Below are 12,412 nucleotides of genomic sequence, written 5' to 3'. Positions count from 1 at the left end.
GTTAGGCGAAAACTTGCATCATTTAATTATATTTGCAGTGTCAAGTAAAGAAATGTCAGGCACTCAAGTCTCTTTTCGTGTCTTTTTTCTGAAAGTTCATGGTAGTCGAGTCCAGCTGTTTGTTTATGAAGTCAGTAGGTTGCCGCAGTAATTTGGATTCATCTCTCCACCCTGAATCAACTTCAAGGCAATCCATCACATTTACAGGTCGGTGTAGACTGACTGAGGGAAGCACATTCAAACTGCAAGAAAAGGTGCCCCGGCATGCATCGTGTCTTTGTCTTCCTGTCAACGGATATATCTCAACCCAGCCTGATGGCAGGCAGTCATGTTGTGAAAGCAGGAAGGAAATGTGTGTTTGGCACAACAGCAAACAGAAAGTAAGGACTTTGAAGTCTTTAAAACCAGCTGGCTTTACTTTAAAAGTCCACATGGAAAAAAGTAAACTGGTGACCACTGACACCTGCTGGTAAACATCATATGGTAGGATTATAAATACGAACAGTTAAAGGACTTTTAGGTGAGATGGGTTATCTGTCCATATATATATATATATGTATATTAACCAATCTGTCTCAGGTTTAATGTTAACCTTTAACCTTGTGTGTTGGTCATAAGAATTATTATTATTGCCTTTCTGTCAGATCAAAGCTCTCTGGCATCAACCAGGCAGAGAGCTTCTACTCATTGGATGTTTTTAATTTTTGGGCTATTCTCTGTAAACAGTTTCCCATACAGTGGTTGTATGGGGAAAATCCCAGTAGGTCAGCAGTCTCTGAAATACTGAGACCAGACTGCCCAGCAGCAGTTACCAAACCTCAGTCAAAGTCACTCAGATCAGGTTTCTTCCCCATTTTGTGCCAACAGTTACAGGTGGACTCAAATGAGGAGCCAACAGGGACAAGTTTAAGATTTAACTGTAGGGACTGCTAAGCACCTGGAGGAGGACACAGGTGAGCCACTCACCACGGGAAAGTTCAGTGAGGGAGAGGAGATGGTTTTTAGTGCAGGTGAGGATATTCCAGATGATCCAGAGAAGTTCCACACCGACGAGAAGAAGCTGTTCCAAGGGGACTGCGTTTGTTTACTGAGGCTGTGAGCTGCAAATTTGGGGAAAGGAGGTGAGTTTTTACAGATGAGGCGTTAGTGATGCCCTCTTTCAGTCAGCAGGGAGGCGCTGGGAACACGGAGCCATATAGGAGCCTGTTTACCACACTTCACATATGTTCACATATGACAGAGACTGTGTGCAGGAGCTGGTCCTTTTATGCTGAGGCTGATGGAGCACAGCCTGTGTGGGAAAGTCAGAATTCCTGCTCTGCCGCCCAAGACTCAGAGAGTCAACATCAAAACAGATCAATGCCGACTGCCACAGTTTGAAATTCAGCAGGTTTTCTTGCTCATGTCTACATGGCTAAATACACTGGCTTGTTTAGCACGTTGCACACTGTGCTGTTCTCATCTTGGCCAGGACATCCTTGGAAAAGAATTTTTCTAATGTCAATTAATTTTTTCCCTGCTTAAATAAAGATTTTTTTTTAATGCCGTGATTAGTTCAATAATAATTGCATCAATGAAAGCTGAATGTGCCTACCTAAGAGCCCAGTGTGTCGACATGTTAAGACTTTGGCCCTCTGTAGCCTGGCTGGGTGCTGAGCAGTGACTCATTAATCAGTTGCTCTTATAGAGAGGTTCTCTGCACGTGTCTTTATGTTACTGCTTCTCACTGCAGGAGTCTGCAGGAGTCTAACAGGCTGCTCCTCCACCCCATACTACTGATAGTACATCTGTCTGGTAGGATGCAGTTCTAAGTGTACGGGGTTGTACTTCGTCTGGTTTTTCTCTAGTTGCCAGGTCGATCACCTGGACCCTACTGCAGGAAACGGGCTTAGCTAATAACTGCGAGTTTGTGCCTGGAGGCTACTCTTGTTGTGATTTAGCACCACAGCAATAAAACTGAATTAAATTGATTTGAGTTTGTTGACCCTGAGATGAGGCGAACTCGGGCTTTCTGGTTGGCTTGTACTCTGAGTCAGTTACAGACTCTGCAGGCATTCTTCAGTAAACTCTGCCTCCCGCTTCACCCGATTCAACTGACTGAAAATCTGCAAAGCAAACTCATTTGGAGAAATTGGGCGGATCTATCAAAATATTGACTCCCTACCAGCAAGCACTTGGTGACAGTGGGAAGGAAAACTCACCTTTAACAGAGACGGGACAAAAGACACACTGTGGGAGAGGGTTTAATAATAACTAATGATTAAATGCAAAGTGGTGGAAACACATGAACAGGATTCAGACAGAAACTCTGCGTAAGAGCCGAGTGGGTGACAGGTGACAAATAAAACATTAAGCAGACCACCAAACAGTACGAGAGAGAAAAAGCATCTCTGCTGCTGAAAATCGTGAAATAGTCTAATGACTTGGACAAGGAATGAAAACCTTCACGAAAACTTCCAGCGTGATGACTGTACTGTTAAGAGATTTGTGGCTGAGTCACAGCAATGAGGGAGGTTTCTGCCAGACAAATACATTAAGAGAGCAGCAGCTGAAAGGCCTTTAAGCAGCAAACAGATATTTGAAGCTGCTGGTTCCTCTGGAGTCCCGCGAACATCAAGGTACAGGATCCTCCAGAGACTTGCAGTTCGACCACCCTTGATCAATGCTCACATGCTCACACGTGGTGGATGGTTGGTGGACGACCACCATGTCCCAACAAGGCTGCGACATCAGTAAGGAGGCGTGGAGTCTTGTTTTAGGCTGGAATCACAGGGAGAGAGCTGGTCGGCCCCTTTAGGCTCCCTGAATACAAACTGTGTTTTTGTGTATGTTTACATGTTGCAGTAAATCACCATAACTATTTGTCATTTTCCTAGTAAAACCTAAAGATGGTGGTTTGAGACCTTTACACTGTGTTCTGTGTACAGCATCCACACAAGTTTTTGAAAGCTTTATGCTGATGAGAATCAAATGTAAGGTGTTGTACAGACGGCGTGGAGCCGAGAGAGTGTGGACCCAAAAACACAAACAAAAGCGAAGGAAGACAGTGACTGAACCTAAACAGAGAGGAAACTAGAAACCTGAGACATGGAACATGTCACGGAGGAGGAAACAGACAAAGGGCTTAAACACACAGAGGGATAACGAGGGCATCGGACACCGGAGGAGAGCTCAGCTGGGAGTAATCACACATAACGAGACCAGGAAGCAAAAGCAAAAACACTGACAGAGCACGCAAGACTGTCAAAGATACAGGAGACATTCACAAAGACTCAGACATGGAGACATAGTCTGGACACAGGAGATGCATGAACATAGAGACGAGGTTGACTAGACAGGGGAGGCATAGAAACAAAACCCACATCCTAGAAACTACAGAAAATAACTTAGAAACAAGAAATGCAAAGACTACACAACATGAATAACAATAAATCAAAGAATATTCAAAAAGCAGAAGATATAAACTCTCTGTCCTCAGACCCAGTGACAGGTGTCTGGTTATTCTGCAGGAACTTCTTAGACTGCTTAGAAGGACATGTGTGAGACCACACATACACACCAGAGCATCCACTCTGTCCTCGTGTCCACAAACATCAGAGGAGAGCGTTTTCATTGTAGACCTCAACAGCAGTGAGTCAGGTCCAGTGTCCCAGTCACATGACTGGTTAAAATGAGTTCAGCTTTAGTGGAGCTTAATGTCAGTCAGCTTCAAAAACTTGTGTTTCCAAAGCTTATTCGAACTAGTTCGATGTAGGAGAAATGCATGAATGAAAGCTGGTCTTAGATGTTGGTGCTGATAACACAGCACACATGACTTTCCTTGGATGAATATGCCTGGAACCACACAGCAGGGTCCATTAGACTCCACTCTTAGGGGAAAAAGCCCAGATCCAAGCTAGCACCACTCCAGGGGAGCTGAAGGCCTGCTGGGATTGCCCACAGAGGAGACTGAATTAGAGGTACGTCAAACCGGTCTTTGTTTGCTGTTGTTGGTTCTCAGCAGGATGTTGAAAAAGTGCGGATTCAAAGGGGAATCTGTGTGCTGAGTGCGAGCAGCCCCAAACTCCACGTGCTTTTGTAAAGGAACAACTTCATTTGCCGGGAGCTGACAAAATATAAGACTGACAGCTGTGGATGCATTCATCATTTCTAGTTTTCCTTGGATTAAAAGGCCAAATGTAAAGTCCTGAAAGTCAGAACACAAACTTCATTTTCACATCCAGATGTTATTTAAATATCAACTTTATGCCTCTCTGGCGTCACTGTGTAAAGGAAAAGAGTCATCCAATAATAATAATAGTGTCAATAGAAATATCATCATCACTAATGTGAGTATTGAACTAGTTCATTAAGCCAGTGCTTAACAGATTTATTAGACCATCAGCCAGCGTCAGGTTTAAGCCACAGCTGTACCAAAAGACTGGTGCTTGTTGATCATGCAGGAATAAGAGTCGTTACTGAGGCCTGCAAACGTCCAGAAACAGCTCAGCTTTGCCAGAGAGGACAAACGATGGACTGGAAGATGGACGAGTCCGAGTCTGAACCCTTCAGTGCGCATCGTTGGCTTTATGTCTGCAGGAAAACCTGGAGAATGTGTTGATGCTGCACTGCATTCACAGTTATGTGGAGATTACATTACTGTATGGGATTCTGATTCTGGAACCGGTGAAGTTCAAATGAGTGAAACTTAACTGTATCTTGAACAAACCAGTCTGGCAGATCATGGAATTCCTTCTAGACTAAATCTGATCAGCAGTGGGTTCAAACACCAACAAGACCACGACTCCAAGCAAACGTCAAAGCAGAGACTTTTTGACCAAGAAACAGGAATCTGGAGTCTCAAGGTCAGTGTTGGATGTCTATGATCTATCATGGAAGTCACAGCATGGGCTCAGTCAACAAATGCAGGTTAGTGCAAAGGAGATTCCCTCTGTGACACATGATGCAGAAACGTCACCACCCTGTCGGGGCTAAAGCTCGTTTAAAATGAAAACATTTGACTCTGCAGCTAAAATCTCTTATGGGACAACACTGACCTCTCCCCAAAGTCCAGGAACCGGTCTGCTCAGTTCAAAGACCGTGGCTCAGGGGGTTGGGAATCGCATCTGTAACCGGAAGGTTGCCGGTTCGATCCCTGGGCTCTCTGTCCGGGTCGTTGTGTCCTTGGGCAAGACACTTTACCCTACTTGCCTACTGGTGTTGGCCAGAGGGGCCGATGGCGCGATATGGCAGCCTCGCTTCTGTCAGTCTGCCCCAGGGCAGCTGTGGCTGCAACTGTAGCTGCCTCCACCAGTGTGTGAATGTGAGAGTGACTGAATAGTGGAATTGTAAAGCGCTTTGAGGTTCTCGAAAAGCGCTATATAAATGCAATCCATTATTATTATTAAAGATGTTTTGTAAAAGAAGAGGTGATGCTACACGGTGGTTATTATCTTTGTTTGGGTCGTGGGGGCAGTTTGAGCAGAGAAGCCCAGACTTCCCTCACCCCAGCCACCTCGTCCAGCTCATACACCTCCTCCCGATAGGAAGTTCCCAAAAACCCTTGACTGGGAGGTGCTCAGGAGGCGTTCTGGTCAGATGCCTGAACCATCTTAACCCATTCAATTCAATTTAATTTATACAGACCCTACAATAATACAACAGAGAAAAGCCCAACAATCATATGACCCCCTGTGAGCAGCACTTTGGCGACAGTGGGAAGGAAAAACTCCCTTTTAACAGGAAGAAACCTCCGGCAGAACCAGGCTCAGGGAGGGGCGGGGCCATCTGCTGTGATTGGTTGGGGTGAGAGAAGGAAGACAGGATAAAGACATGCTGTGGAAGAGAGACAGAGGTTAATAACAGATATGATTCAGTGCAGAGAGGTCTAACCATCTCACCTCGCTCCTTTTCGATGTGGAGTCGATAGCTCATGTTATCTCTTGGCCCACTTGGTCACTATGAGTTTGTGAACACAGGCGAGGACAGAAACATAGACTGACAGCTAACTTTTTCTGTCTTCACCACCACAACAGATAATCTTGATGATGAGGAAACTTTCAGTGACACGTCAGTATCTTTTTGTGGTTTTTGATGTTTTAACTCTGGTTTTTGCTCTGGCTGCACCAAAACGTCTTATCAGCAGGCTGATTGTGGTAAATGAGCCTGTATCAGGCAGTATGTCCAAAAACGCAGCATCTAACAATAACCAATAATAGTCTATTACATTAGTATTTAATATTGTGGTGTAGAAACACAAAAACATATTGATTTGATAGAGAAATGTTGTAGCTCTAATAACGACTTTGAAAGCATTTAAATGATGTATGTTATCACGTCCCTTTCTGCCTTCTGTGTCCATCGTTCCTCATCCGCCTGTGTGTGTGGATCCTTCACATTGGGTGTGAAATATATTTGGTCAGTAGCTGATTTACTCATAAAAACAGGAAGAAAATGTCACGAGCCAGGAAACAAGCAGCAGCTGTAATAGACTGTGACAAGGCTGTGAACTGCAGGTGAAGACTGGCTTCAAAGCAGCTCGATAAAGAAACAGGTATTCATGACAGTAAAATCAATGTTTTATTCCCGTTTTCTATTTTTACACCAGGACGTGGCTTTCTGAGCACGTGCTGTTGTCAGAGATTTATGAAACACTTTAGAGCGAGAGGCTGTAATTGATATGACTGTCATTAAAATGCATCTGTGCTTGATATTTGTATAATAAACTATAATCCATACCTCTCACTTGGCTGTGTGTGAAATGATGTGGAGGAGGATTAGCGTGTCCCTGGAGAAATCTCCCACTGAGCTTACTTTACTTTCATGTATTTGCTTTTGTCTGCATGCTGGTGCCATCTATGGTGAGGGTGCTAATTAAGTTTTTATTTATTAATTTTTTAGCTAACTGATTTTGATAGCATGTCTCGTGCGTCATGTTGATGAAACTATGCTCTGAAGATCGTGAGCACCTATCTGTTCTCTGATTCATGTACTGACTGATGACAGCTCCTGTCTTTGAAATTGGCTCAGCTCTCGTTTCGGATGCTCTTTGGGTTTATTGCTGCTGCATTCTGTTATCTTAACAGCCATTAGTAACTGTCCCCACTGCATAATGAAGCATCCCTGCACCAGACTGCAAAGCAAGGCTGCAGACAGCTTTCAGTGCAAGGTGTGTGCTCAGGAGTGTTGCTGTACTCCACTAGAGGGCAACATGTGTACTAGAATACAACACACCCACACCAACGCACTTCTTTAGATGCAAAACGCATCTTTTCTTTACTCTTTTCTTCAACACTCCCGTCCATCTGTGGAAATATCATTTATTCTTACTGGGAAACCTTTCTGCTCTCACTGGAACGAGACATTAGGAGCCAGTAAAGAAGTGCTGGCTGAAGTGTAGGATCACAATGAGGCTGTGAATAAAGCACACGTTACATCTTCCACCTATAGGGGTCTCTCAAGCTCTTTGCAGGCCTCGCCGTCTAGCCAGTACGCATAAATGGCACCTCGTTAATCAAATCTGCATGAGTGCACGCAGGTTGCCATGGCAATAATTATCAGAGCTGCCTAATTAACTTTCTCAATTGCTTAATGATATACGACCCTCTGAACTCCCTCCTTTTTTCCCTCTCTAATCCAAGTTGTTGTATTTTTGTTCCTCTATTTTCAGTCCCCAGACTTCACCAGTGACTGCCAAAATAATCGAAATGATGGAGAAATTAAACTGAGCAGCACATCACTTCCTGTCAGCCCACGCCTGTTCCCAGTTCCAGAGCTGCTGTCGAACTTCACATGCGGCGTGAGCGCGCACTGCTGAATGCCGACACATGTAGCCCGCATGCGTCTGACCTGTGCAGTGTGTGACTCGCATGCTCTGTCTTCTTCCGTGACCTCTTGTGACAGCTGACTGAAGGGTAGGAGCAGCATTCCTGTCGTCCCTGATCAGCCAGGCGAAACTCTTGAGATGCACCGAGACAGGGGGAATCGTACCTGGTGACACCCACCCTCCCATCCCTGTCACAGCCGGCCTCCCGCACTGTCTACCCCTCTCCTTTACAGCCTTGTTGTCAGCCTCCGACCTCCTCGTTGACTGCAGTCAGCGGCACTACAAAGTTACTCTCTCTTTATTTTTTGGGTCTTTATTTGTCATATTCCTTAAATCTGTGTAATGCAGAGGTAGATATGCTTAATAATATTCTTTGAAAAGATAATTAAATATAAACGTTCAAGTGGAAGTTCATCGATTAAGAATTTGGGTCAAGTTCCACTAATGCTGGACCCTGCGCACAGCAACCGGAGACAGTCTTTCATTAGTTCGATAGCAGTACCACAGCCAGCACGCTGTTAGAAACGAAACCTTTAGAGCTTTTGTCAAGATAACCCAGATGACTTTGCTACTATCAGCCCAAACTGTCCAGTAATGGAAATTATGCAGTGTGTGTTTTCGGCCTCTCATCTGCCAGTTTGCAATAAGCTTCAACATCAGCCTCGGCTGCTTTAGTTGGAGGACCTGCTGGTTTTGTTACTGCAGCTCACGAACCCTCAGTCAGGACAGTCGTGCTGAATGAGCTCCGTCCAGACTCGTGCCTCCGCTCTGGGATCAGCGCTGGGTCAACAAGACCGCAACGCCTGGAAGAGTTTGTATGATTAACTTTCCGCAGCCAGCATCAGGAAGCTTTGGTGCAAATTAAGCTTTGGTTTAAAAACCAAGGAAACGGTGTCTGCCACATGTCTGGCTGCCTCGCAGTATGATAACATTCCCCTTTGATTTGCTGCATAGCCTAATTTCACAAGGAGCCCCCACCCCCCGTTTCTCACCCAGAAGACCTGCCCATGGTTTAATTGTATCTGCTCTGTTCCTTTAAAGCCAGTGGAGAAAAGTGGCAGGGGAAAGATTATCTTTGTAACACCTCTGCACTGCATCGCTGTGTATTTTTTACCTCTTGTGAGTGGATTTCATGGTTGAGAGTGCAATTTGAAATAGGATTAACAGTAGGTGTCAGGTAGTGTTAGCTAAACCTCTTTATGTCAGGTATGGCAGAGAGAAGTCTGTCATTGCATCTGCATCAACCCTTTTACCACTGAACACTGCTGGAGGGGATTCTTTAAATATTACTGAAACTGTGTTTGTGTTCATCAAAGGATTGTGAGCCAGACGCACCACAACGCCGCGGTTTCTATCGTTAAAGAGAAGAAGAAAGACTCAACGCGTGCAGTATTAGACGACCTCGGCGTGTACTCCCAACACGTTGTTGTCCTACGATAAATAAAAACGCACTCAAAGTTCCTCTTTTTTCCTCTTTGTGTTTCAGTGACACTGGGAGGCCACATGGCTGGCTGTGGTCCAGACCCACTGTGGGGCTGCATTCCTGGGGTGGCCGTTGGCAGTAAGATGCCCCGCCCTCTGCACCCACAGTTTCCACACACAACAACAGATTCAGTAGGTTTATGTAACTGAGGTTTAGTTGTAGAGAAACAGGAGGGCTGGAGGGAAGGATTATGAACCAACATTGAGCAAAAAAAAGGAAAACAAAAAGAAGAGGTTGTTTAAAGTTGAGCTCAGAAACACAAATTTTACAGCCTCACCCAGAGATTCAAAACTAGTGCCACGGACGCTGCACAGTATCCTTCCTCCCTGTGGGTGAATAGTCCCTCATACTTGTTTTAACATTTGAGCTGCTATGAACTTTTAAAATAAAAAGTAACGTGTTTAGTGTATTTCCTTTATTAGGTCTCAGTGTCACATGCAGCTAAAACTCTGTCTTCAGATGCAAAGTACATGATAGTGGGAATGATGATATCCTACAGCCCAGGTGCTTTGGCTCAGTTTGAGATTTGGGGGTTTTACAGTTGCACTGTGACTGTATTCAAGTCAGTTTTCGGGGAGCTGTTTTTACTAAAGAGAGCAACAGATAACAAATTTAAGAGAAAACTAATTTCACACATGAACTTTGAGCGGTGTTGGGAAAATCAAATTGGCATCTCTAGTTGCTATTTCAAGCAGGAAACTCCACATCCACAATCGTGCTCCAGACTCCAGATCGATCCAACATTTAGTTTCCACAGGAGGACTCGGGTTAGCTTTAGTCGACTCCTTTGAACGTCTCTTCGTTTGCTTATTGAAGTTAGTTCTTTAGTAAGAGCTTTACATTGTTTTACTAATGTTCCACTTCTGGTGAGATATACCACGAGTTTAGGATCAAAACACTGCATAAATCCTAAAAGTAAAATAAGTAAATGTGTTGGCACAAATAAAAAATGTAGGCATTTTAAGAATCTGGAACATTCATTTTTTATTTTGTTGTTTTGTTGCAAATGTTTTTAATGTCCGATTTACCGAGTTGGATATTAGTGTTCAACAACAACAACAACAACAACAACAAGTCTGGTAACACAGAAATGTTCCAGGCTACGATGGCTGCTGATGTGTTCGGCCGCCACACACTGTTGCTTGAACAACTTTCCCTCCAAGTGTTCTTATTATAAAATGTCCTGTTGAGGATACAAAGGATGCAATGAGCGAGCCTCACCTGACTCCACCAACTGTCGTTCCTGTCTTTGTGATTCTGTTTAAACCAACCTGATGACTGATGTAGGTCAATGACAGTGAAGAGTAGGGGTGGGTATCGTTTAGGTTTTATCCGATACCGGTGCCAAATCGGTACTTTTGAAACAGTGCCGGTGCTTAAAGAATGGAGAACACAAAATTGGTCCAAAAACCTCTCATGTTCAGCTGGTTTTTGTAAAAAGATAACAATGTTAGCCTTTTCTGCAGCTATGGGGCATATATGGCATCACTCTTGGCTGGAAGCAGTGCTTAAACAATGGGAAAAACACAAACTTTGTCCAAAAACCTCTCATGTTTAACTGTTTTCCACTTTTTCTTTGGTCATTTTAGCCTTTTTGGCCAGGGTGAAGGGAGTATCTGCCATCAAACAAGAAGACAGCCGCATGTAGCTATGATGATGTTTGCTAGTTCACCTTACATGCATTAATGTAATAACGTGGTTAGCCTACTCAACGTAAATTACACACGAACAACATTAAGCTACTCACGCAGAGAAGAACGGCTGCTGCTGCATCATCATCCTCATCATTTCTGCTACACTGGCAGGGCTAGGGGCCAGGACTCTCCTCTTTGGGTTTTTGGGGGATGTTGCTAACTCGATAACAGGCACCACACCCGCAGTAGATGCGCTCGGTGTGAGGTCTCGCAGCAAGCTATCAAATACGGCGCATTTTTCGGCTTTTAAAAAAAACGCTATACGTCTCCAGGTGTGTCATCGGATTTGAGGTGTTACCTCCTTTGACAGTATCACAGTATCAGCTTAAAGCACTTGTTGCTGCTGAGTTTGCATCTTTTGCTGTGAAGTACAGCCAGACTTTGACCGCTTCACCTTGGGCATTTTTAATCTGTAGCTCTGCTCTAGAAGAACATACGTACCTGGCCCCGCCTACTATCCTCGGAAACGTAAAATGATTGGCTAGAATTCAAAGTGTGTGACGTCTCAGGAAAAAAAGCACCGAAATAAAGCACCGAAATGTGCGCTGCTTTTCGGTCTGGTTACTACCGTTTATACCGGTACCCATCCCTAGTGTGGAGGAGTTATCCTTCTGGGAGGGTAAAAAGAAGAAAGAAATGAGAAGAAGAGGGGGGGTGGCTGGAGCCTATCCGAGCTGTCTCAGGGTGAGAGGCGGGGGACACTGTGGACAGGTTGCCAGTCTGTTGCAGGGCTAACACGCTGAGACAGACGGATAGCTAACAGATGATAATGATTCAATATAATGCACTGACTTCATGCTGCCAGTGTAACATAACCAGTATCGGGCTTTTTCTTTTGTTTCCCAAAGCTTAGTTAGCTTAGCGAGCAGAGCAGCGCGGTGTGTCCGTCTGTGCGACCACGATGGCACACGGTCCATTTGTAAGCATAAGCTAGCAGGGGGACTGTTGTAACTTTATGCAGCGTTGTACCAACTGCTGGTTTAACGTGGGTTGCGGTCAAAGTCAACTTTAGATCAAGCACACAGGACTGAGACGAGGCTATGGTGGAGGTCGGGTCTTTTTACTCAGCTCCCTTTCAATCACATACAATACCACAGTACCACCTACTGGTGGGAGGTAGTAATAGCTGCTGCTTATTGCAATATACCACAGGGACAGTCAGTCAGAGTGTTAGCACCTTAGAAAGAGTTTGATGTTTTTGATGTTGGCATTGTTAGTGAAAAAAACACAGTCTGTGTCGTTTCTGTTGAACTGATTATTTTGTTAATAATTTGGAGAGTGATATTACTTTTCTGTACTTGACCTATTTATGAGTTATGAAACTTAACAGCAAAGACATTCCGATGTGTATTCTATATTTGTCTCTCGCCCTTGTTCTCTGTGTGTTTTGGTTTTTGCCTCGTGGCCTTGGGCGAACTCGTCCCATGTCCC

This window comes from Aulonocara stuartgranti (genome assembly GCF_965226115.1).
Source record: "Aulonocara stuartgranti genome assembly, chromosome: 22".
Lineage (NCBI taxonomy): Eukaryota > Metazoa > Chordata > Actinopteri > Cichliformes > Cichlidae > Aulonocara > Aulonocara stuartgranti.
The sequence above is the reverse complement of the archived record's forward strand: the minus strand, read 5'-3'. Positions refer to the sequence as shown.